At 35.1% G+C, this 27571-nt stretch overlaps 1 protein-coding gene and 1 non-coding gene across 2 annotated transcripts in view; both read left to right on the forward strand.

Moving 5' to 3' along the window:
- The window catches only part of LOC145682902 (uncharacterized), a 1185542-nt gene that overhangs the window by 936457 nt on the left and 221514 nt on the right, over positions 1-27571 (forward strand). The gene's annotated exons all lie outside the window — the stretch shown is intronic.
- LOC145684490 (small subunit ribosomal RNA) lies at positions 12312-12720 on the forward strand. The gene has a single exon (XR_014131315.1). It is a non-coding gene; the product is annotated as a small subunit ribosomal RNA (ribosomal RNA).

Below are 27571 nucleotides of genomic sequence, written 5' to 3' on the forward strand. Positions count from 1 at the left end.
GTGCAAAAAATCTATTCCCAAAATAACGTCATAGGCGCAAAACTGTGGGTCAACTATAGCTACGTCTAGAAATCTTCGTTTGGTTGTTTTCAAGTGATCCTTGAAGCAACACGCTATTCTCACCACAGGAATGTAATCTCTGGGTTGGGCACCGACGCCGCGAAGCTTCACATAACCCTTCAGTCTTTCCGTTAGTGGAAATCTTGGGGGTAAGAGGGTTTTTGAAGCTATCGAGATTTCAGAGCCAGAATCTATAAGAGCTTGCGCCCAGCGGTCTCCTATTTTTATCTTGACTGTACAAAGCTGCGCCTGCCCATGGCCAAGGCCATACGTATTTTGGTGATTGTTCCTATACGTTTTGTAACCCGGTTCTGCTACTACTTCGTCTGTGTAACAAGAACTAATCTGTACAAATCCTGGTTGGTGTTGTTCTTTAATGCTTGACCAGTCCAAGCGGTCATTTTCCCATATTACGTCATGGCTAATTCTCTGACTAACTAATCGTAGCGCTGTGTGAAATTTTCTAAGATATTGTAGGCACTGTTCGAGATTATCGCAATCATCCACTTCAAGCATCAGCTTATTGAGGATGTCTGGCAACAAACTCATTCTAAGTTTACTCATCAATTCACTTTCATTAACCCAACCTCGCAAGAATTTCAAATCCTTTATTAACTTATAAATGAACGCTAAAGTACTCTCATGGGGTTGTTGTTTTCTTGTATCAACGTCATATTCTAATCTTGCAGTATACTCAATACTAGGAAAAGCCCTTCATCTCGCTATAGTTTAAAGGTAAAATGTTTGCTAGGTCTACTAAATAGAAGGAGAAAGCTTCCCCTTTTAGACAGTAAGGAAGGTAATTTACTATTTCTAGGGTTGACCATTCGTATATGCTAGATACTAATTCATATTCTTGCAGGAAAAGTTCCACACACTCGTGTCTATTACCAGAAAAGGAGGGAATTTCAACATTTGGATAAATCTTAAAGGCTTGTGGTTTAGCACCAATAGTAGAATTTTGATTGTCACCCTCGGGAGGAGGGTTGCTAACTTTGCCTGTTACTACTGTATCCGTAAATTTAGGTTTTTCAAGACTATATGGTATAGATGGCTCGGTAACCGGACTAGTTTTAATTTCTTGCTCAGATTTTAAATTTATATGAGGCTTATCCTCAGGATCTACTTTTAAAAAGGACGAAAAATTGGATTTTTGCTTATCAGAGGTCTTATCTTCACTTGATGAGTGGCAGACGGGCTCATCTTTCAGATCTAAGGACCTGTCTAAAGAAGCCGAAGTGTCGAAATTTTCAGAGACGGACCTATAGTCGGTATCAGTTACACTTCTATTTTCTAACTCGGAGGGTTGTTCTGAACTATATTCTGATGTATAACATCTATCTTGTTCGCTAAATACTGATTTTTCTGTCTTTTCCCCTTCGCTAAACTCTAATTTCTCCATGGGGGTCATGGGTGTAACTACGCTACTAGGTGGCGAAACAAACACTATCTGTAAGGGATTTAACTTTTCCTCTTGTTGGTACTTTTTCATTTCTTTAGTCGCAGGTGATTCACTAGGTTCATTATAGGAACTAATTTTAGAACTAGTACTAGATGAAGGTAGTAAACCACTATGCTTAACACTATCAGTTTGTTTATTAGACTCACTTTGGGTTGGAGAGGTTGAGAGATCGTCTCTATTTTCTACTTCATCTATACAAATTACTGACGCACCAAATTCCGCGTAATCAAAGATTTTACCAATGTTTTCGTTTATTCTACTTTCAGACCAGGAATCGTTATTTTCTTTTTCTTCCTCTTCAATTTGCTTCTGGTGGTCAGAGCAAACTGAGGGAAAAGCATCATCACTTTTCTTCTCTTCGCCTAACCTACTCTCAATTGGAGCAGGGGCGACGAGGTCATTTCTCTGGTCAGCGTACTCTGTGGGAGGGTCTTGGTTCGCTGCTCGGGGAGTAGAAACCGTGGGAGGATCCCAGTGGTCATATCGGAGTGCTTCTTCGGAGTTCCATGAAGGTTTTGACTCATCCTCCAGGGATGACTCAGGAGAAGCCCCCGGGTTGTCGTCTTGTAATTTCGCTATTTCTTCGTTTTGTAATTTCTGTAGTTCGTATCCTAACCAATCGTCTTTCAACGATTCACCCCCATCTGAATCTGCACTACTAATATCTCCGTTTGACCACCTAACCTTACTAACTACACTGAGAATGTTATCTATACTGTCCAAATATTGTAGTTTCTCTTGGAGGGTGAGGCTATTTTCAAACATGACAGGGTTGGTTTGGGTAGCTGTTGTCCGAAGAACCTTAAGTTCACGGTCTGTATCAATCCGGATCATTTTAGGAAACTTATATTCGGTCTGAACGCTAACATCTTTCTTTTGAGAAACGTCGGTCTGTATTTCCATATCAAAATTTCCAACTACATTTTCCTCAGGTAATAAATCTTCAAAGGGGGCTGAGGGGTCCGCTTGAAATAAAATACCTAATTTCTCTTCTTCGTCACCTTGGCGACGAACCACTGTGACCTGTACTTTCTTGTTCCGAAGTTGTTTAGTTAAAGGTCGAATTAAGTTTCCTACTGCTGTGGACAGTTCTGTTTGTAATGAATGCTTAATCTGGTCTATTAACGCTTTATCGTTAGATTGTGACAAAAAGCGCGATTCATTTTCATTATTCTCGTCCGGGTTCTCAATTTTCGTTTCCCTTGGTTCGGTTCCTATATTTGCATATATTGACTCTTTATTCGTGAGAGCCTTGGGTTCGAGACCAATATTTTCGTAAATTGGCTCTTTACTCACTGAGATTCGTGATTCAGTATTTAAATTAGCATACATAGTTCTAGGACCGATCTCAGCATAAACAGTTTCATCACTACTACCAGCGTAAAAAGATTGAAAGGTGGGTCTTTGCATTTCTAACGGCGTTCTAGGATCCGACAGTTCGTATTTAATAGGAAAATATAGCGCTACCGGGCTATCTGGTCCTTTTGATACACCAATGTCTTTATTTCCTGAACTTAACACTAAATTACTTAACCTATTTTCCTTATCAGCTAACTTATTATCATCTAAGGGACTTTGGTTCGAGGGGACTTCAGGTATTACACCTGCTGTTGTTTCTATCTCAGTCGTTGCCTGAGGCCATTCCTGACCTGCAGTGATTAGTTCGGCTATCTCTAGTTCATCTTTTAAATTTACTTCAATCACTAGAGTTTTCGGATCTACCCCCGGTGGGGTCTCGTCCGTATCTGAATTTACATAGATCGTCCTAGGAGCCGGCGTTGTTTTTCACTTGAACCAGCACTTTGTATTTCTATATCATTTCTAGTCGGGATAGGACTAGACGCGGCCAGCGGCGTTAGATCGCAACCACTCGCTGGTGTGTCTGGGGTTTGCGGGCTCGCGGTCGTTGGTTCACGATATCTTGGCTGACTCCACGTATCCAAGTATCTTGGTAATGGATTCTTTTTCCAACGACCAAACTCAGGAGGAGAATGCCCGTGTACTTTTATTTTATTGCACTCAATACAATAATAATTATTCCACCGATCTAAAATATAACGGTGCTTGCCCGTGGGTGTCTTAGGACAATGAGATTGCCCTAAATCTAATAGCTTTTCTTTTATTTTCTGCGCGAAACTCATTTTTGAAAATAAATCTGTTTTCCGCAAGTCAGTGGCCTCTTAAACCAGGGCAGTGGGTAATCAACCTATTTCCTCTGATATAATAAGAATTTAATCACTGATAGCTACTTCCTTCGGAAATACTACGTCAAAATTTCTTACGTATTAGGCGACTTATTATTATTTCAATATCTTCATTTAACTTCCTTTGAACTTGAATACTCAACTTCCCTTTCTTTATAAATTTTGCTTCACTTTTTAGAACGGGAAACGGAAAGTGACTAGACAGCTGTTTATAACAGATAATGCTTATTTGTTCACTTATGAGGAGTTTTACTTTTTACTTCCATTCTCTAACTTGTTTTTTTTTTAAGCACAAAACATCATTGTTTTAGACTATTTTGTTTTTAAATTCACAAGGGGGATTTCGATCATCCAACCATTGGTTCATGTACCTGCATTTTGATTTTAGGTATTGCATTTGCATAATGGTGAGTTTTAGGCAGTTATTCCCAGGCAGCCGTCGGGCATGCACCCCTAGTACAGAGGGGCCCTGCTGGACCAAAATAATAAGATACCTGTGACCCCCAAGCTTTGCATGGGAAAGGATTTTAGGCACCTATCGCCGGACAAACTAGTCGAACTTTCATCCCGTAAAACGGGAGGTTCTGTTGGCTAGAGATAAAACTGACTGTGACCCTACCAAAGCGAGCAGAAGCATAAGCAGACTTAGGGTTTTGCAAGTACATGAGACAAGAGCTGAATTCTGTATTAACACTCGCGTCCCGGTTTTTCATTTCCATTACTACACAAGAAAAACGTCGTGAGGTGAACTGAGTCTTGTTCTGCGGAACCTAGCAACTATTCCGCTGACTTATAACAACTTAAAGCGAGAGAAGTTGAGAATAAAAAATTTTTCGTCGCCACTTTACTACTTGTGAAACGCACTATTTAGAGCAGAAAAAATATATTTGTATATCAGAGTCATAGGCTGAACACCGCCTAGGCTAAGTACACCACTGAACTTTACTGACTTTACATATTACAGATAACCCACTTGACTAGTCAAAAGAAAACTTTGCGTACACTTTTCACTTTTATCTATTGAAAGCTCTTCGGTAAAAAAAAATCACTCCCGATTTGCTAAAATCGCGTTTTAGGACAACTGAGATAGTTGGTTCCCCTATAAAGTGAATGAGCACCAGAGATTTGTTTAGAGATTCAAGAACACACAGTTGGGTACCCGGCGAACACCGAACACCATAAAATTGTTATATGATGTTTTGTTGTTCTGAGATTGGCGTAGCAATTGTGTACACTTTCTTTTGTGAAATCGTAATTGAGATCACTTCTTCACTCTCCACCCAGTAATACAAAGTTGGTTCGGAGTCCAACTCCCTCTTAGCCTCGGTCTTGACAACGTCTTTGGCTTACTGGTTCGAAGGTGATGAGAAAGTGCACTAACAGTGGTAGAGCTTGGTACTGGAAATCGAAACCCAGGTAACACATGGAGACTGTGAGTTGAATCTAATTAGGTGGGATAGCTTGACTAAATCAAAGAGACCATTCAACTTTTCGTTTTATTTAAAAAAAAATAAAAAAAATAAAAATACAGATGAATTTAACAAAATCGGTTACTTGGAATTACAACTTGGAAGTTTTTACTACATCACTTAAGTGGGAGCACAACCCCTATAATACTCAATGGGTGCTAGAAGGTTTTTATGCTAAACCGCGATTTATTGAAAATAGTGAACTTCGTACATCGCAACTTGCATTGGCCCGAAGGGGGAAAATGTTAATTCTCGAAGAGGGAATTTGGTCTCAAGTTGAAGGGACTTCGTATTCGACACTATACATTCTCAAAGTGCTCATCTCACGTTAAAGGGGGAACTTAGAAAAAATAATCACATACCTGATGTTCTACTAAGCGTCCGGGACTTGGGAGCACACACACTCGTCGACGGTCTACAGCAGAATCCACCGGAGTGGCGAACAAGCCTCGTTTATATAGGCGTTACGTCCCACGCATTTCTGCCAGTTTCTGACGTAGCTCGAACGCTACGTCACGAGCCTCATCGAGCTTGGGAGAGACTTCTTCACGCGCATGCTAAATAGTGGTTAAGACTTCTAGTGTTTTCTATGATTTTTCTCTATCACGCCGGGATTGAAATTCCTATTTTACATTTATTTTTACAGTTTTTATTGCACACCTAGTTCTAACTACATAATATATTTCATGTATTTATTGCTTTCGTGGTATTCCCGAAATATTGCATCTAGGACCCAGCTCTGTGATCTGAGTAAATCAAAGCTAGGGTCATACCACTAATACATGAGTGTGGATAGGTGTCAATGAGGCATCAGGTTGCTAAATCAATCTGAACCTCAACCGACTCCGTTCTCCCTATCTCTCTTTTCCTTACTACACTCACAATTTGAAAAGCGCGGGCGTCTCGCCCCATAGTTTGAGTCCGGCTTAGGACTTCGAGGCACAACTGTGTAACAATATATACAAACTGTCCCATAATTCGTGTGTAAACTTTAATTTCATAGTACTCAGAACTGGTAAAAGCTAGAACTGTGAAATTTGCAGGCAATTTAGAGGAAGGTCAGAAGATTTGTTTGATAGCAAAACGAGATCGCGGGTGTTTCTTTTTGCGGAGTTACAGGGTCAAAGGTCAAAATGCGATTTTTTCCTTATGGGATTTCAATGTTAAATAGTAGTCTCACGTGCCATTTTTTTGAATATCCATCTCCGGTAGCAAAAATTGGTATATCGACATAAATTCTGATCCGAAACAATGTGATAACGAGAAATTTGGGCAATTGTGACCAGGTGACCTCTAGCAGGTCATCTGTGACCCTTGAAGAAAAAGCTCCCTTTTCAACAGCTTATTGTACAAAACTAATTCAGTTGAAGATAATGTTAAAAGTACATATGCACAAAGGATCTACTGAACATCCTTTTTAGCAAAACGAAGAGGTCAGTAATATCATCAGAGGTCAAAGGTCACGTAGTTAAAATGTCATATTTGATGTGTTAACAAATAAGAAGCTGTGACATTGGAAATAATGCTTTGAAGTGACAGAACACATGCATAAAGATCCTTGCAACGAGTGTGTATGGGCATAGGGAAAAGGTCATCATAAGAGGTCAAAGGTCACGCAGTAAAATTTCATGTTTGATGTGTTAGCAACTATGAAACTGTGACGTTTGAAAACTGATTTGAGCTACCATGGAACACATGCATAAAAGTCTTTCGAATTGGTTTATATGGGCATAGGAAAAAGGTCAACAATGTCATAAAAGGTCAAAGGTCACGCAGTTAAAATTTCATGTTTGATGTGTTAACAAGTATGAAACTGTGACGTTAGAAAGAATGATTTGAGCCTCCACAGGACACATGCATCCTGCAAAGGACACAAGTCCTTCCAATTGGTGTGTATGAGGATAGGAAAAAGTCAGCAATGTCATAAAAGTTGAAAGGACACGTAGTTAAAAATCACGTTTGATGTGTTAGAAAATATGGAACGGCGACGTTTGAAAAAGGATTTGACGTGTCATAGAATACATACAGAAAGGTCCTTCCAACGGATGTGTATGGGCACAGGAAAAAGATCAAGAACGTCCTTAAAGGTCAAAGGTCACGCAGTTAAAATTTCATGTTTGATGTATCAGCAAGTATGAAACTGTGATGTTGGAAATAAGGATTTGAGCTACCATAATAATATGCACAAAGGTCTTTCCAATTGGTGTGTATGGGCATAGCAAAAAGCTCAACAATGCCATAAAAGGTCAAAGGTCACGCAGCTAAAATGTCATGTTTGATGTGTTAACAAGTATGAAACTGTGACGTTACAAAGAAAAATTGGAGGTCGCATAGAACACATGGATAAAGGTCCTTCCAAGGGGAATGCATGGGTCTAAAAAAAGGTTAATAATGTCATAAAAGGTCAAAGGGCACGCAGTTAAAACATGATAGTTTGTGTTAGCAAATATGAAAGTGTGACCTTTGAAAAGTGATTTGACCTGCCACAGAATACATGCAAAAAGTCGGCCATGGAATACATGCATAATTAATAGTTAACAGTGTCATAAAAGGTCAAAGGTCACGAAATAAGAAGTTTATAGTTCATATATTGGCAAGTATGATACGGCAATGTTTGAGAACTAATTTAATTGGTATCGTATATAGAATTAAGAATATTTATTTGGGCTCTCGGAAATTTTTCTTTTAAATAACAAGAATACTTAATTTTAGGAAGTCATTATAGAATGCACACTATTGTGTGCAGGACATTCTAGGGCATAGTGGGTGCAGGATTTTCTTTCGTCTAGATTCTAAATAACATATTATTTGGGTAGCATTTTCCAATGAAAATATCACATGTAAATGCAAATCACTCAGGAGTTCTCCAAAAATAAAAAATAAAAAAAAATAAAAATCCTGAGAACAGACTGTACTACAGGTTGTTCGTTACTTCTTTATATGCATATAAAAAAGGATAATGCATTGAAAATAAACTGTTTCCAAGCAATTCATTGTGTTGTGAAGTTTGAGGGGAGAACAAAGATGTCCAATATTCTCATGAAAAATAAATATGGCAGCCTTAATATTTCCTTGATGCTTACCCAGGAAACTGAGAAAATAAAAATAATTCCACTGGAAATAAATTGCTTCCCCATATGTAGGAAGGGATGCACTCTTATCGTTTATTTATACCCTTTCGTGATTGAAGCATAAACACGACCTGTTTATGTTTTGAACTCACGTCAAATAATCAGTCTGTTTCGTTCACAAGGGTGGTTTGGTGTTGCGAGAATGATAATCTGGTTGGACAGAGACAGTGAGGCAGTGGAGTGTGGAGTTGAGCTTAAAATTAAATGAGTTTGTGAATCTTGAGTGTTTGGGAATATTGTGTGTCTTATGAGTGTGTAAGAAAATAAAAACTGTTGTATTTCTTATTTTCCCTATACTCATAGGCCTACGTGTTTGGAAGTGTGTGTGTGTGTGTGTGTATAATTCTGTAAGTCACAGTGGATATTCTAACAAAGGAACAACGTGTCGATTTGCATACAGTTATTAGTACGAAGTAGGTTACAAAAACGCGGAGAAAGGCGTTTGCACGGTGGGGTGTGAAAACAAGCAATACCAAAATTCTTGATCTTTGCAACAGTTTCGGAATAACTGTTTTAGAAAGGAACATCTTTCTCAGCTACAACGAAAGGCAGGACCATCTGTAAGGATCTCTACCGAGGATACTAAACGCAAAGTGGTTCGTTCTGTGCTTAGTTTACCAAGAAAATCAATCCGTCACCGTAGTGTTGCATCCAACGTTAAAAAAAGTTCGCTGAGTAGGATATTGCGTGTGCTTGAGGTTAAGGCGTACAGTATGAAGATTGTAAATAAATTACATGATAATTATTTCGGTGGCAGAATTTTATTTTGTAAATGGTTGATAGACAAATTAAGTGAAAATCCCATATTTTTATTTCAACTTATAATGTCAGATGAAGCTATATTTTTTTAATGGAACAGTGTCTTTGTCACATGAACGGTCCTTGGGACCCAGTCCACCGGCGGAAAGAATAGAACGCTTTGCAGATCAAAGGGGTATTATGGTGTGGATGGGACTAACAGCAACTGGTGTAATAGGGCTGTTTTTCTTCGAAGGAAACGTTAATCAACTTACATACCAAAATATGTTGCGAGAATTTCTTTTCCATGAACTTGATCCCTTAAATCTTGATCCACACAATGATATGTGGTTTCATCAAGATGGTGCTCCAGCACATCGTACTAGGGCAACATTGCAAATTTTAAGAGGAAGATTTGGAAACCGTTTAATAAGTATAGTTTCTGATGTTGAGTGGCCAGCTGGAAGTCCTGATCTAACCCTATGCGACTTCTTTCTATGGGGCTTTCTTAAGCAACAAGTTTCAAAACTCCTTCAGTAACACTTGAAGAACTACGACGATCGATACAGCGTGCCGTTGAACAGATAACTCCAGACACTCTTGAAAAAATCTTCACAAAGACACTTATACACAGAGTGAACTTAAGTTTAGCACATCACGGAGATCACGTGGAATAAATTGCAAAGTACTAAAAAGATTTACAGTCTACAAGGACGGCAATGTTTGTTCTAGAGGTAAGACAATATTTCAAATATTTCTCTGCAGTAAATAGCTATTAGTATGTTTCAATAAGAAAAAAAAAACATTTAGAATGCAGTTCTGCAAGGCTAAGTAATTAACGAAAGGTGGGACTCATACTATGTTCAATTCATTGTTTTAAACATCACAGAAACATACCTACCATTGCCTGCAGCATTTGAATTACAAAATTAGGCTTCTTCACCTTATGGCAATATTGACCTTTTCTTTATGGTCATGTGCACCCCTTGGAAGGACCTCTCTGCATGTGTTCTATGGAAGCTCAAACCCGTATTTAAAACGCCACAGTTTTATACTTGCTAAAACATAAAACACGAAATTTTAACTGTGTGACCTTTGACATTTTATGACATTGCTGACCTTTTTGCTATGCCCATACACACCAATTCGAAGGACCGTTATGCATGTTTTCTGTAGTAGCACAAAGCATTTTTCAAACGTCTCACGTTCATACTTGCTAACACTTCAAACATGAAATTTTAACTGCGTGACCTTTGACCTTTTATGACATTGTTGACCTTTTTCCTATGCCCATATAAACCAATTCGAAAGACTTTTATGCATGTGTTCCATGGTAGCTCAAATCAGTTTTCAAACGTCACAGTTTCATAGTTGCTAACACATCAAACATGAAATTTTACTGCGTGACCTTTGACCTCTTATGATGACCTTTTCCCTATGCCCATACACACTCGTTGCAAGGATCTTTATGCATGTGTTCTGTCACTTCAAAGCATTATTTCCAATGTCACAGCTTCTTATTTGTTAACACATCAAATATGACATTTTAACTACGTGACCTTTGACCTCTGATGATATTACTGACCTCTTCGTTTTGCTAAAAAGGATGTTCAGTAGATCCTTTGTGCATATGTACTTTTAACATTATCTTCAACTGAATTAGTTTTGTACAATAAGCTGTTGAAAAGGGAGCTTTTTCTTCAAGGGTCACAGATGACCTGCTAGAGGTCACCGGGTCACGATTGCCCAAATTTCTCGTTATCACATTGTTTCGGATTAGAATTTATGTCGATATACCAATTTTTGCTACCGGAGATGGATATTCAAAAAAATGGCACGTGAGACTACTATTTAACATTGAAATCCCATAAGGAAAAAATCGCATTTTGATCTTTGACCCTGTAACTCCGCAAAAAAAAAAAAAAAACACCCGCGATCTCGTTTTGCTATCAAACAAATCTTCTGACCTTCCTCTAAATTGCCTGCAAATTTCACAGTTCTAGCTTTTACCAGTTATGAGTACTATGAAATTAAAGTTTACACACGAATTATGGGACAGTCTGTATATATATATATATGTCTCTGTGAGTGTGTGTGTGTGTTTGTGTGCGTGTATGTGTGTTATATCATATTTTGACTCAGTTTACTGATCAACGTTACGTTACTTCTTAGGAGTCTACAATTGCGTTACTTTTGAACAAAGAGAGGTTTATTCTTGTTTTCACTACCTAGTTCATAACACTTCATAATTTTAGAGAAAAATACCTGTAATGTGTATCACTTCTACTCTGCTGATTTATATAAAGAACCAATTACCGCTTATTCGCAACTTGGAATTATTAATTTCCGCTGAGGAATTTTATCAAACTCTCGATCAAATTTGGCCGACACATGAAAAGTAATGGCCTTGTCGCAAAGTGGAATGATCACAAATTGCATTTAATCAATAAAAATATATCCACAGAAAGCTATATTGTTCCATATATCCACCCAGATTTGTTGATGACTTGCGGATGAAACATCACAACCAAAATCTTACGCCCACACTGGCCCGTATCCAGGGGGCTCTATGGAGGGCCGGGCCCCACTGAATTTTCGCTGCCCCCCTAAAATTTTGACGGTAGGCTTGCAAATGTGGTAAAAAAGTACCAATTGGTCGGGTCGGGCACCCCTAACTTCGCCCTGCCTCCCCCTACAGTTTTAGGCTGGGTACGGGCCTGGCTCGTCTGGCGAAAATCTCACATAAAGAAAATCTTGCCGGATGAAATCTAGCCTGGCTAGATCCTCGCGGGATAAAACTTAGCCACCTAAAATCTCGTTCAACCAAACCTTGCAGTAGCGATTTCTTCTATATAGAACGTTTAAAATATGTATTTAAAATATTCTCTGTACACTTTGAAAATAATAATTATTATTATAAATAAATTAGCAGACAGAACATAAGTGATTTTATTAATTTTTAAAAGAGGAAAAGAAAGATAGATAGGTAGTTAGTTCCCGGCTTATGCGTCGAAAATAAATAACACATTTCACGCTTACCATGTAATTAAAATAAATAGAAAGACAGAACAATAATAAGGTGCCATTTTTGGGGGGAGAAGTTATAAATTTAAATTGTAGGATTTTGTCTTTTTATTTTTAGGTGAAATTATTATTTAAAATAGTGAGTTCTATGTTTGAGGCTATGAAATTATTTGTTAAACTAGGATTAGATACCCTATTATTTTTAATGTAAAATGTAATACCTGGGTAATAGTAGTTATATTCTTGAAACTCAAAGGATTTGACAGTATTTTAGACTGTTCAGAGGAATCTGTCCCGTAATCGACAATCCACGATATATTTTACTTACTGTAGTTGGCAGTTTGTATACCGCCGTAGTTGAAGGTATTAAGGAGAGGTTAGAAACCTTCATTATCTTTATTGAGGAGAACTTCAGGTCAAGGTGCAGCTTATCAGTAAGAGGAGATGGATTACAATGGAATGTTTATACGGATTTTATTATGAAATCATTTAAATGAAGGTGGATTTGAATGTAATATTAGTTACATTGCTATTATGAGTAGGGCTCTAGGATATGTACACATCGCCCGTCGCTCTCACTTGTTTAGGTGAGATAAGTCGTAACATAGTGGGTGTACCGGAAGGTGTGCCTAGGTTGAATTAATACAAAATAGAGCTTGTTAGTTGAGCTATTCGTTTACATCGAGGAGGTTTCTGTGCGATTCAGATTATTTTGATTGAAGAATTGACTTATATATATATATATATATATATATATATATATATATATATATATATATATATATATATATATATATATATATATATATATAATTTTTATAATGAGACTAGGTGAATCAACTTTAATTGATGTTATTGTATGGGGTATAGAATTAATTAGTTGATGTTATAGTTAATTAGTACCGTAAGTGAATGTTTAAATAAGTGAAATTTTGTTTAAGGTAAAGAAAACTTGAAATGTTGTACCTTTGTATCAGGGGACACTAAATAATATTATTACATAATTATTTCCCGAAATGGAAAGAGCTAAAATATTATGATATTATAGGTAGTATATTACTTATGAATTTTATTTTAGTGGTGAAATGCCTTTCGGTTTCCATTATATCTGGTTGTGCAGGAACTGAATTTAATTCAGCCGCGGCTAGACTTGTTGTGGATTTGGTTTTCGTAGTTCTGTCGCGAAATTGTAAGGGGGATTTGCTCTTTACTTTTATTATTTATAATGTGGTTTTATATTAAATGAAAGATGTGGGCTTAGAAGTAGCCATCATTTGTAATTTTGTTATAACTTATTTGAATTGTTTATCATATTTTATTGCATTTAATTTGTTACTGTACTTTTGCTTTAAATTAGTTAAGGTAATTTATAATGGTGTTATTAGTATATTGGAGAGAATGATAAAGGAATTCGGCAAAGATTTCCTCCGCCTGTTTATCAAAAACATGTCCTTTTGTTAAAATAGAAGGTCTGACCCGCCCAGTGAGGTTTTAAACGGCCGCGGTATCTTGACTGTGCGAAGGTAGCATAATCATTAGTCCTTTAATTGTGGGCTTGTATGAAAGTTTGGACGAGTGGAAGACTGTCTTTATTCGTAACGTTGAATTTTACGTTTGAGTGAAAAGGCTTAAATGATTTAAGAGGACGATAAGACCCTGTAGATCTTTATATTTAAGTAGTAATTTTTGTAGTTGGTAATAAATAAATTTATTACTTAATTGTTGCGTTGGGGCGACGAGAAGGTAAAATAAACTCATTTTTGTATAATTACTTTTAGGTATTTTTATGATCCTTTATTGATGATTCTTAGACTAAGTTACCTCAGGGATAACAGCGTAATTTTTTTTGAGAGTTCATATCGACAAGAGAGATTGCGACCTCGACGTTGGATTAAGATTTTATCTAGGTGCAGAAGCTTAGTGTATAGGTCTGTTCGACCTTTGAAATCTTACATGATCTGAGTTCAGATCGGCGTGAGCCAGATCGGTTTCTGTCCTTTATTGCCAATAGTACTTTAGTATGAAAGGACCAAGTACTAATAATATTTATTATTAGGGAATAAAAGTAAATGAGCATTACTTTGGCAGATAAGTGCATTAGATTTAGGATCTAATAATGGATGTTTGAGTCCAGGTAATAATGTATTATGACTATGTTATAGGTGTAGTTTCCTATTTGATTTTGATTATGTGTGTTTTAATTGGGGTCGCATTTTTAACTTTATTAGAACGGAAGGTTTTAGGGTATATTCAGATTCGTCGGGGGCGCAATAAGGTAGGCATTTGCGGTTTACCTCAGCCTTTTGCAGATGCAATTAAGTTATTTACTAAGGAGCAAGTTTTTCCTACTATATCTAATTATTATCCTTATTATCTAGCTCCTGTTTTTAGTTTATTTTTATGTTTATTAGTATGATTAAGAATCCCTTATTTAAGTGTTATACTGACTTTTTCTTTAGGTTTATTGTTCTTTTTGTGTTGTACAAGCATGGGTGTATACACTGTAATAATTGCTGGTTGATCTTCTAATTCTTCATATTCTTTGCTAGGAGGCCTTCGAGCAGTAGCACAAACTATTTCTTATGAGGTTAGTTTGGCTTTGATTTTGTTGTCTTTTTTATTTTTAGCTGAGAGATATAGATTGTTGAATTTTGGTTATAATCAGGAAGAGTTATGGTTTTTGTGAATCACGTTTCCTTTAGCATTAGTTTGATTTGCTTCTTGTTTAGCTGAAACTAATCGAACTCCTTTTGATTTTGCAGAAGGCGAATCAGAGCTTGTTTCTGGGTTTAATATTGAGTATAGAGCAGGGGGATTTCCTCTTATTTTTGTGGCTGAATATGCTAGTATTTTGTTTATAAGAGCTTTATTTAGTATTTTGTTTTTAGGATATGATATTTTTTCTGTTTTTTTTTTTTTGTAGGGTAGTATTTATTTCTTTTGGGTTTATTTGAGTACGAGGAACGTTACCACGATTTCGGTATGATAAATTAATCTATCTTGCTTGTAAGAGTTTTTTTCCTTTATCTCTTAATTATCTTTTATTTTTAGGGGGCATAAAGCTTCTTTTTATTTCTCTTTTAATTTAAGTGTATTAAATTGAGAATAAGTTCTTAGAGCTTTGCTCAGTTGTATGTTTTCAAAACATATGCTTATTCTCAGCCAAACAACTAAGTTTTATTTAAAAGGAGATCTCATAAGGAGGAGAGATATGGCACAAATAGGAAGTAGGCGAAGTAGATAACTGTGAGAATTTGGCCTGTTAGAATATAAGGGTCTTCGACTGGCCGAGCTCCGATTCAAGTTAAAAGGATTACTGTGCTAACTATAATTCAGAATATAATTTGGTTAATAGGATAGAATTGTAAACCTCGTATTTTTCTAGTATGAAAAAATGGTATAATTATTAAAATGAGGATTGACATTACAAAGGCAATAACTCCCCCAAGTTTATTAGGAATGGAACGAAGAATGGCATAGGCAAATAGGAAGTATCATTCTGGTTGAATATGAACTGATGTGACTAACGGGTTCGCCGGGGTGAAATTTTCAGGATCTCCTAGTATATAAGGATTTCAAAGGGTAAGTAATATTAATGCTGTTATTATTGTTAGAAATACAATAGTGTCCTTAGTTGAGAAATAGGGGTGAAAGGGAATTTTATCTTGGTTTCTGTTAAGGCCTAGAGGGTTGTTAGATCCTGTTTGATGGAGGAATAGGAGATGTACTATTGACATGGCAGCCACGATGAAAGGTAAGAGAAAATGGAAGGCAAAGAATCGGTTTAAAGTAGCATTATCTACGGCAAATCCAACCCAAATTCATTGTACTAATATTGTTCCTAGGTAGGGGATAGCTGATAGTAGGTTTGTAATAACTGTTGCACCTCAGAAAGATATTTGACCTCAAGGTAGGACGTAACCCACGAAAGCAGTTGCTATTACTAGTAGTAGAATGGCGACCCCTACTCTTCAGGTGTGAAGATACAGATAAGAACCATAGTATATTCCTCGATCAACGTGTAAGTAAAGACAAATGAAGAAAAAGGATGCCCCATTAGCGTGCAAAGTACGTAAAAAGCCACCCAAAATTTACATCTCGACAGATGTGAATTACTCTGTTGAAGGCTAATTCAATACTTGATACATAATGTATTGCTAGAAATAGGCCTGTAGCAATTTGAATAATCAAACATAAGCCGAGAAGAGAGCCAAAGTTTCATCAATATGAGATGTTAATAGGAGTTGGGAGATCTACTACGGCGTTATTAGCAATTTTAAAAAGGGGGTGATGTAAGCGAATTGGTGTTGACATATGACTTAGAGGCCCGGAGAGGGCCTTGATATAATGAAGTGATCCTTACTACTGCAATTAATGTGATAAATAAATATGTTGCTAATATAATAGTATTTATTAAGATTGATGTTATATAGAATTTTATGCCGGGGATTTCTTGATAATTAGTTGTATAGTGATGCGGGTCTGGTAGTAAAGTTATGTTCGGAAGCATAAGAGGATCAATAATTATTATAAGAATTAAGAGGAGTGGAACTAGGAAAATTAGTAGGAAAATACTAGGTGTTAGAGTAAATATTTCATTTGATGTTAGTCTTGTAACATAAATGAATAAAACTAATATACCACCCAGAAAAACTAGGAAGAGAATGTAAGAAAATCAAGGAGATTCTCTTATAGTTGAAATAGTTAAGCAGGTAGTAATGGTATTAACAATAAGCATTAGTCCTATTGATAGAGGGTGGGATATTTGAATTAGAATGAATCTTAAAACTACTAAAATTATAAGTAATATTCAAGTTATTTTAATTTCAAGAGGTAGTTTATTAAAATATTAGTTTTGGAGACTAAAGATAAGTTTATACTTTCTCTTGATGCTTTTAGAATTTTATTCATTAATGGTTTACAAGACCAACGTTTTAATTAAACTATAAAAGCTTATGAAAATATTATTTGTTTTGTTTTCTTGTTTTCTAGTTATTTTAGGAATAGCTTGTTTTGTTATTCAGCGTAAGCATTTATTAATGGTTTTATTAAGACTTGAATTCATTATGTTGATAAGTTTTTTTACTTCTATCTTATTCTTTAGGTAGTTTGTACGTTGAAAATTATTTTTGTTTATTATTTCTGACTTTTAGTGTTTGTCAGGGTAGCTTAGGGCTGTCGATTTTAGTGTCTATTGTTCGAACTCACGGAGGTGACTATTTAAATTCTTTAGTTGTATTACGATGTTAAATTATTTAATGTGTATGCTGTTTTTAATACCTTTAGGCTTTAATTTTAAATTATGCTGAGTTGTTCAGTTTTGTCTTATTGGGGTTTGTTTTTTATTTATAATAAGAAATAGTATAGGACTGGTTCCTTGGGAAGTGGACTATTATTTGTGGAGTGATAGTTTGAGATATTCATTGATTTTATTAAGTATTTGAATTGTTATTCTTATAATTATGACTAGAGAAGGTGTGTTGAGAAGTTCATTTTATAGAGCGAGTTTTATTAGTTTAGTTTTATTATTACTTATTTTACTTTACTTCAGATTTTCTTCTTCTAGATTGTTTATATTTTATTTTTTTGAGGGTTCTTTAATTCCTACATTTTTTTTTTTAAATTTTGGGTTGAGGTTATCAGCCCGAACGAGTGCAGGCAGGGATATACTTATTATTTTATACCTTTTTTGCTTCACTTCCACTTTTAACTGGTATTTTTTATTTGGAATATATTAAAGGTAGCTTATTGATGATTAATATGAGAAGTGTAATAGATTTAGGAATTACATATTATATATGATATTTTGCTTTAGTTGTTGCTTTTTTAATTAAAATGCCTATATTTCTGGTTCATCTTTGATTACCTAAGGCACATGTTGAGGCACCCGTAAGTGGTTCAATAATTTTGGCGGGAGTTTTATTGAAGCTAGGGGGTATGGGCTATTACGTATTATATTTTATAGAAAATGTAGCTGTAAGTATAAATTTAATTTGACTTGGAATTAAAGTTTTGGGCATTTGGTCGGTTAGATTAGTATGTTTACGAAAAGTCGATGTAAAGTCTTTAATCGCTTATTCTTCTGTTGCTCACATGGTCTTAGTGTTGATGGGTCTACTAACGATGGGATTATTGGGATTTAGAGGTGCTCTTACATTAATAATTGCTCACGGTCTCTGCTCTTCAGGATTATTTATTCTTGCAAATATTTCTTATGAACGTTTAGGAAGTCGAAGACTGTTAATTAATCGGGGAATATTATCTTTTATACCGAGTATAGGGCTGTGATGGTTTTTGTTAAGAATTGCTAATATAGATGCACGACCAACATTAAATTTATTAGGAGAAATTAGTCTGTTAAAGAGAATTGTTGGTTGATCTGATTGAGTATATTAGGCTTAGCTTTACTTTTTTTTAGAGCTGCCTATAGATTATATTTGTATTCATATACTCAACGTGGAATACCTTATTCTAATTTATATTCTTGTTGAGGGGGAAGTGTGCGAGAATATTTATTATTGATATTACACTGATTGCCTTTAAATTTATTAATCTTTTTTGCAGGGCCGAGATTCTTATGATTGTAGTTGCTTGAGTAGTTTAGAATAAAATTTTAGTTTGTGGAACTAAAGAAGGTTTAATTGCCCTTAAGCAATGGTTTGACCTTTTTCAATTTGTATAACTAGATTTGCTTTTTTAAATACAATAAGTGTTTTTATATTCATAATAGGTTTGAATTTTTTAATCAATAGATATAGTGTATTTATTGAATGAGAAGTTATTTCTTTTAATAGAAATAAAATTATTATAACTCTTCTATTTGATTGAATATCATTTATATTTATAAGATTTGTACTTTATATTTCTAGAATAGTAATTTATTACAGTGAACAATATATAGGATCTGAGCGATATCATAATCGGTTTATTATACTTGTATTAATATTTGTTCTTTCGATAGTTTTACTGATTGTTTCTCCTAATTTAATTAGAATCCTACTTGGCTGTGATGGATTAGGATTAGTATTATAAAGTTTAGTTATTTATTATGAAAATGTACAGTCTTATAATGCTGGCATATTGACTGCCCTTTCTAATCGTATTGGATATGTAGCAATTTTATTAGCCATTGCTTGAATATTGAATTATGGAAGTTGAAATTATGTCTTTTATTTGCATAGAGTTTTAAATAATAGTGAGATAATAATTATTTCTAGTTTGATTATTTTGGCGGCAATAGCAAAAAGTGCACAAATTCCTTTTTCTGCATGACTGCCAGCAGCAATGCCTGCTCCTACACCAGTATCAGCATTAGTTTACTCTTCTACACTTGTGACTTCTGTAGTTTACTTGTTAATTCGTTTCAGAGACGTTTTATTGAGTGTTTATATGGGAGATGTGTTGCTTTTATTGTCAGGATTGACAATATTTATAGCTGGTATCGGTGCTAATTATGAATATGATTTAAAGAAGATTATTGGTTTATCTACTTTAAGTCAGCTTGGTCTTATAATAATAATTTTGTCTATAGGATTCCCTATATTGGCTTTTTTCACCTATTGACGCATGCTTTATTTAAAGCATTACTTTTTTATGTGCAGTATCAATTATTCATGGTGTGGGGGACACACAAGATATTCGTAGAATGGGAGCACTTGTAAGTCAGATGCCCCTCACGTTGTCTTGTTTAAATGTAGCTAACTTGGCTCTATGTGGAATACCATTCTTAGCTGGGTTTTATTCTAAGGACTTAATTTTGGAGGTTTCTTCTTTGTCTTTAATTAATGTAGTCAGCGTTTTCTTATTATTTTTTCTACAGGCCTAACTGTATGTTATTCAGCATGTTAAGTTTTTTATTAAACAGGCAAGGGCTTTGGGGTTGCTAATATTCATTCTATTAGTGATAATGAAGGCTGGGTTATATGCAAGGGAATATTAGGATTAGTAGTAATGGCAATTTTAGGAGGTGCAACATTGATTGATTTTTATTACTGTTAATTGTGTTGTTTTACCTTTACACCTAAAAAAAGGTGCCCTGTTTGTAAGTGTAGTAGGCTTGTGGGTTGGTATTTTATTATCAAGTTATTCTATTGGGCAGTCTTTAGTGTGTATAAAATTTTATTTTAGCTCTACAATAATAGAAAGCATATGATTTTTGCCTTATTTATCAACAAATTATATTATTAAATTACCTTTATATGTAGGAGGTGCCTATTATAATAATATTGATCAAGGGTGAAGAGAATGTCTTGGTGCTAAAGGCATGTAAAGTAGTTTTAAGGATGGTTCAATATTGATTCAACAATCACAAGACAATTTATTTAAAATGTATTTATTGATTTTTTTTTAATTTTTACAATTTTCCTTTGTTTCTTTATATTTGTATATTTAGGTAGCTTATATTGAAAGCATAGTATTGAAGATACTAAGAAAAAAATATATTCCCTAATTATACTCCCTGAGAAGAGCACTCTCTTTTTTACCCCGAAAAGGTAATGTAATATTTATACTAAGGGGGTTATAGTCATTTTATATTAAGAGATGTTAATGGTATAATCCGATAAAGATAAAAGTTAGCAGCTTCTTCTTGATTATTCACATCTCCTTAGTTGGGATAGAATCCCAATAATATCATTAACAGTGAAATGCCTCTTTTTGGCTTCAACTAACAAGTAGGGGACAGAGAGGCCAAACGTTCAGGTCGAAACTGAGTGCAATTGTTGGCTTCCTACTTATGAGATAAGTTGACAGCAACACCTTTTGGATGCAAACCAAATATTATATTTAACTATTATCCTGTTTCATTTAGTCAGCTCATGTTAGAGATCCTTGATTTCATTCATGATAAAGTCCTATTAGGAGAATTACTAAGAATGTTAGTCTGACGAGAGATCAGGATAATGTATTAGTGTTGTTGATAGTAATTGTTATTGGAAGTAGAAGGGCACATCGAAATTAAGAAAAATTACGGCAATGAAGAAGAATTGTAAAGAGAAGGGGATTCGGGCTGATGACTTAGGATCGAATCCACATTCAAAGGGGGAACTTTTTTCTCGGTCATTAATGACTTTTTTGGAAAGAAGAGTTGAAATAGCTATAACGATTAGGCAAATAATAATAGTTAATAGACCAGTTGTTAAAATTGTATTAATTGCCTATTTCATTTAAGTGATCCTTTTGATTGGAAGTCAAATATACTATATATATTAAATAGGCTAACCTCCTCATCAATAAATAGAAATGTAAAGGAATAATCATACTACATCTACAAAGTGTCAATATCAGGCAGCAGCCTCAAATCCAAAGTGGTGTGTAGGAGAAAAATGTGATAAAAGATGGCGTAGTAAACAAGTAGCTAGGAATGTAGAACCAATAATAACGTGAAGACCATGGAAACCTGTCGCTATAAAGAATGTTGAGCCATAAACAGCATCTGCAATGGTGAATGGGGCTTCATAGTATTCATATGCTTGTAAGGCAGTAAAGTATAGGCCTAGAAGGATTGTGAGTAGTAGACCTTGTGTGGCTTGAGTATGGTTACCTTCTATTAATCTGTGATGAGCTCATGTTACAGTAACTCCTGAGGCCAGTAGAATTGCAGTGTTGAGTAGGGGAATATGTATTGGGTTGAATGGCACAATACCTGCTGGAGGCCAGAAAGATCCAATTTCTACTGTCGGTGCTAGTCTTCTGTGGAAGAAGGCCCAGAAAAATGAAACAAAAAAGAATACTTCAGAAATAATAAATAAAATTATACCTCATCGAAGACCTAATGTAACTTGTATAGTGTGTAATCCTTGATATGTTCCTTCTCGAGTTACATCTCGTCATCATTGAATTATAGTTAATAATGTAATAAGTATGCCTAGGAAGAATAGAGAGGGGTCATATTGGTGGAATCACTTAGTGAGACCTGTGGTTGTAAATAAGGCTCCTAGAGCTCCAGTAAGTGGTCAGGGGCTTTGATCAACTAGGTGGTAGGGATGATTTTGTGGTGATGACGTAAGTAACTTCTCTTGAATATAATGTAACTAGGACTGCAAATATGTATGATTGAATTACTGCAACAGCAGATTCTAATATTAGAAGGGTAATTTGTCCAATTATTAGTAATGAAAGTATGGAAAAAGATAAGGAAGGGCCTGTGTTACCTAATAAGGTTAAGAGGAGATGACCTGCAATTATGTTTGCTATTAGCCGAACGGCTAGGGTTCCGGGCCGAATGATGTTACTAATTATTTCAATACACACTATGAATGGTATGAGAGGAGCTGGAGTTCCAGAAGGAACGAGATGGGCAAATATATGTTGAGTGTGGTAGACCCAGCCGTAGATTATGAAACTTATTCAAAGGGGGAGGTCGAGGGTTAATGTAAAGGTTAGATGTCTAGAGCTAGTAAATACGTAAGGGAATAGGCCTATAAAATTATTAAACAAGATGAAGGAGAATAAAGAAATAAATAGGAAGGTTCTTCCTTGATGGTTAGTGGGGCCAAGAATAGTTTTGAATTCATTATGAAGAGTTAGGGTAATTTTATTTCAGAAGATGTTTGGTCGTCCAGGTAAGAATCAAAATGGGATTGGAATAATTAGAAGTCCAATTGCTGTTCTAAGTCAGTTAAATGATATGTTTATAATTGAAGTAGAGGGATCAAAGGTTGAAAAAAGGTTTGTTATCACTTTCAATTTATGGCTGTTTTCTTAATATTAGTGCTATCTAAGGAAGGATGAGGTGTATTTGAATTAAAATATATAATAGATGCAAATAGAAGGTAACATAGAGAAAATATAATAAATAATATGAGTCATTTTAGGGGAGATATTTGTGGAATAGAAAAATACTATTGAGTAGTAATTTAAGCTTGACATGCTTACGTTATAATTTAACTAATTTTTCCATTGGAAGTAATTGTTACTTTATTATCTTTTGGTTTAAGAGACCATTGTTTACTTTCAGCTACCCAATGAGAGTTCTTGTATTATTTTTGTTATTCAGTTAATAAATACTGAATGAGGGCAGGCTTCAACAACGATTGGCATGAAACTGTGATTTGCACCACAAATTTCTGAGCATTGCCCGAAGAATAAGCCTGTGCGTGTAATATTAGCTGCTACTTGATTTAAACGTCCCGGGGTAGCGTCTGCTTTAATACCAAAGGCGGGTATAGCTCATGAGTGAAGAACATCATCAGCGGTAATTAAGATACGAATGTCAATATTAATAGGTAATACAATACGATTATCTACATCAAGTAGACGAAATGAATTAGGAGGTATTACAATGATAGGAATTATATAAGAATCAAATTCTGTTAAAGAAAAGTCAGAATATTCATAGCTTCAGTATCATTGATGCCCAATTGTTTTAAGAGTGATTGCTGGCTGATGAATTTCGTCTAGTAAATATAGGAGTCATAGGGATGGGAGGGCAATAAAGATTTGTGTAATAGCAGGCAGAATTGTTCAAATAGTCTCTAGGGTTTATCCTTCTAATAAATTGCGATTAATGTATGTGTTTGGTAGATGAGAGGCTAGTAAATAGCCTACAAGAACTGTAATTATAGTTACAATGAGTATTGTATGATCATGAAAAAATACTATTTGTTCTAAACAAGATGGTTATTCTTATGTTTAGGGCTTAGGCCCAATGCACTTATCTGCCACCTTAGAAGTTTGTTAGTAAGGGAAGTTCTGCATAACTATGTTCTGCAGGCTGTAAGTTCTGGAATCATTCTAAAGATGATGTTTGTTGATCTGAAAAGACTGCTGGCCGAGCTCTTGCAAAGGCTTCTCATATGATAATTACAAGTACTAGGACGGCAACGAAGGAAAGGAATGAACCAATACTTGATACTTTATTTCATGTAGTGTAGGCATCAGGATAATCTGAATACCGACGAGGTATTTCTCTTAAACCTAAGAAATGTTGAGGAAAGAATGTGATGTTTACTCCTGTAAATATTACTAAGAATTGAATTTTTAGTCATGTAGGATTTATCGTTGTTCCTCTAAATAAGGGGAATCAATGAATAAGCCCTGCTATGATAGCAAATACGGCACCTATAGATAGTACATAATGAAAATGTGCCACTACGTAATAAGTGTCATGGAGAACAATATCTAAAGATGAATTTGCTAATACGACCCCTGTAAGACCTCCAACAATAAACAGGAAAATGAAACCTAAAGTTCATAAGATTGAAGGGGAATAAGTTATTTGTGCTCCATGAAGTGTGGCAATTCATCTGAATACCTTAATTCTTGTAGGAACGGCAATGATTATAGTGGCTGCGGTAAAGTATGCACGAGTATCAACGTCTATGCCAACAGTGAATATGTGATGGGCCCAGACAGAGAAACCTAGGAATCCAATTGCTAGTATTGCATAAATTATTCCTAAAACACCAAAAGTTTCCTTTTTACCACTTTCTTGGGTTACGATATGTGAAATTATACCAAATCCCGGAAGAATTAAAATATGAACTTCAGGATGACCAAAGAATCAGAATAGATGTTGATATAAAATTGGGTCTCCTCCTCCTGAAGGATCAAAGAAGGAAGTATTAAGATTTCGGTCAGTTAGAAGTATTGCAATAGCTCCCGCCAATACGGGAAGAGATAGAAGAAGTAATACAGCAGTGATTACTACAGATCAAACAAACAATGGCATTCGTTCTAAAGTTATTCCAGGAGTTCGTATATTATTTACGGTTGTAATAAAATTTACGGCCCCGAGAATTGAGGATACACCAGCTAGGTGGAGAGAGAAAATAGAAAGGTCAACACAGGCTCCGGCGTGAGCAATGGCTTTGGAGAGAGGAGGATACACAGTTCATCCAGTTCCTGCACCACTTTCTACAATTCTTCCCGTTAATAGTAGAGTTAGTGAGGGCGGTAATAATCAGAATCTTATGTTGTTTAAGCGGGGGAATGCTATGTCAGGCGCTCCTAGTATTAAAGGTACTACTCAATTACCAAAGCCTCCAATTATAATTGGCATAACTATAAAGAAAATTATAATGAAAGCATGAGCAGTAACAATTACGTTATAAATCACGAATTAAGCTACCACCAGGCCGACTTAGTGATGTTCCTACTATCCCTGCTCAAGCCCCAAAGATCAAGTATATTGTACCAATGTCTTTATGATTTGTAGAAAATAATCATCGTTGCAAGTGAAATTAATAGGGTGGCCGAAGCATTAGGTGATAGATTGTAAATCTATTTATGGTTAATAAACCTCCTATTAGGTGTTATAGTCAATATTTATGATATCGGACTGCAATTCCGGAGTAGTAGTTAATATACTAAGACCTAAAAGAATGCTTTTTATTTATAGCCTTGAAGGCCATTAGTTTTTTAACTTAAAGTCTTTTTTAAAGGATGTTGACAGTTAAAGGTAAAATGAGCACTATGCCATATTACATGTAAATCCTTGTTGTCGGATAATATAAACCCTGTGTCACAAACTAAACCCTATATGTATGTAACAGCTTGAAGCATGTTAAAGGGCAGGTTATAGTAGTGATGAATGTTCAACGGAATTTCCTAGCCTTCATATTTTAGAACCTTACCAATATGAAACTACCAAATCTTCTTTGCCTTACTGAAATTGTGGTCACAGTGCGACGAAAATTACGATCTAAAGGTGCGAGACTAACAAATGAATTTGAAAAAAATTCTAATCTCTTCAATTAATATAACCAATTTAAGTTTTCCATTAATTATTTGAAACTTACTTCCCTCCGTTGTTCCTGTAACTCCGGTGAACGATTATAACGTTATGATAATTAATAAACTCCATAATATAATAAACTACATATATTTGTGACTGTTGGATTTAACTTTAGATAAAATTAAACCGATTTGAATTAAGTAGTGGAAAAACCGGATAATGTATACAAATATCCAGTAGAAAAGTTTTGGAAAGGTGTAATAGAGACACCACACGAACATAAGTTGTCCTTTTAATTAATACTCGCAACTATTGTACTGCAATGAGTAGATTAATGTGAATTTCTATGCAAGGACTTAATTTACTAAGAGATGTGCACTTTAGTGCAAGGACACCTAACATGCTGCATTGGACGTGCGCTTTAAGAAGTGAAGTTAATGATAATATGAGAGACGAACTCATTCCAAGCAAAATTTACCTTTTTTCTCTTTTTTCTTTTATTTCGTTTCGTCAGATATATATATATTTATATATATAATTCTTTTATTCTACCTTATTTTCTTTGATACTTTATCCGAATATATTGTAACATATAATTTTGTAATTACCAATTCTTATGGTTTTGGTCTATTCCTCGACTTTATTTACCATTGATTATGTGTTCCTGTTTTTCTTCTCTATGATCTGCACCATAAATGTACTCAAAAACTTTAGGTAAAATATTTCTTTTTTTAAAAAAAGAAAGAAAAAACGTCCTGTGTGTAAGTGTGTGTGCATGTGTATGTTTGGATCTTTTTATTCTTAAGTAAGGGGTTTTTTGTGATATTAAGCGCAGTAACTATATATATATATATATATATATATATATATATATATATATATATATATATATATATACTAGCAGCGTTCACCCCGCTTCGCTGCGGTCACCCCGGAACGCAATAAACTTTGTTACTTAGATAATTTTTACTTTTTCGCTTTCAAGTGATATGATAAAAACCATAGAAGATTGCACTAATGTTAACATTATATCGCCTGTCATTTATGTTAACCCGCCCCGCTTCGCTGCGGTCACCCCAACCCGCCCCGCTTCGCTGCGGTCATCCCGGAACGCAATAAACTTTGTTACTTAGATAATTTTTACTTTTTCGCTTTCAAGTGATTTATAGCGCCTGTCAGTTATGTTAACCCGCCGAGTCACAGGGTCATGCGGGTTGCATATAAATACGTTTATTTTTATACCTATGATGAACTAATAACAAAGGATTTGTACGTATGGACACCTGAATGGTCAATTATCTCAAGACACTGGTAATTGAAAATTAAAGTGATATGATAAAAACCATCTAGGGTCCACATCCTAACAACCCCCCAAAAATGAAAGAAATCGGTTCAGCCGTATTAGCGTGATGAGCGGACAAAGGATTTTTTGTACGTTTTGACACCTGATTGGTCAATTATCTCAAGACACTGGTAATTGAAAATTAAAGTGATATGATAAAAACCATCTAGGGTCCAAATCCTAACAACCCCCCAAAAATGAAAGAAATCGGTTCAGCCGTATTAGCGTGATGAGCGGACAAAGGATTTTGTGCGTTCTCTTTTATATATATAGAATAGATATATATATATAGATAGATAGATAGATATAGATATATATATATATAGATAGATATTAATATATATGTGTGTGTTTGTGTGAATGTTTATAAAATGCACAATAGACATAGTCAATATGATAACGTAAATTCTAGTTTGATATGGCTGTGAAAGGCATGCCAATTTGAGCAACTCTAAATATTACCAGA

The sequence above is a fragment of the Thermobia domestica genome, chromosome 4, assembly GCF_964235325.1.
Source record: "Thermobia domestica chromosome 4, izTheDome1.hap1.1, whole genome shotgun sequence".
NCBI classification, from domain to species: Eukaryota; Metazoa; Arthropoda; class Insecta; order Zygentoma; family Lepismatidae; genus Thermobia; species Thermobia domestica.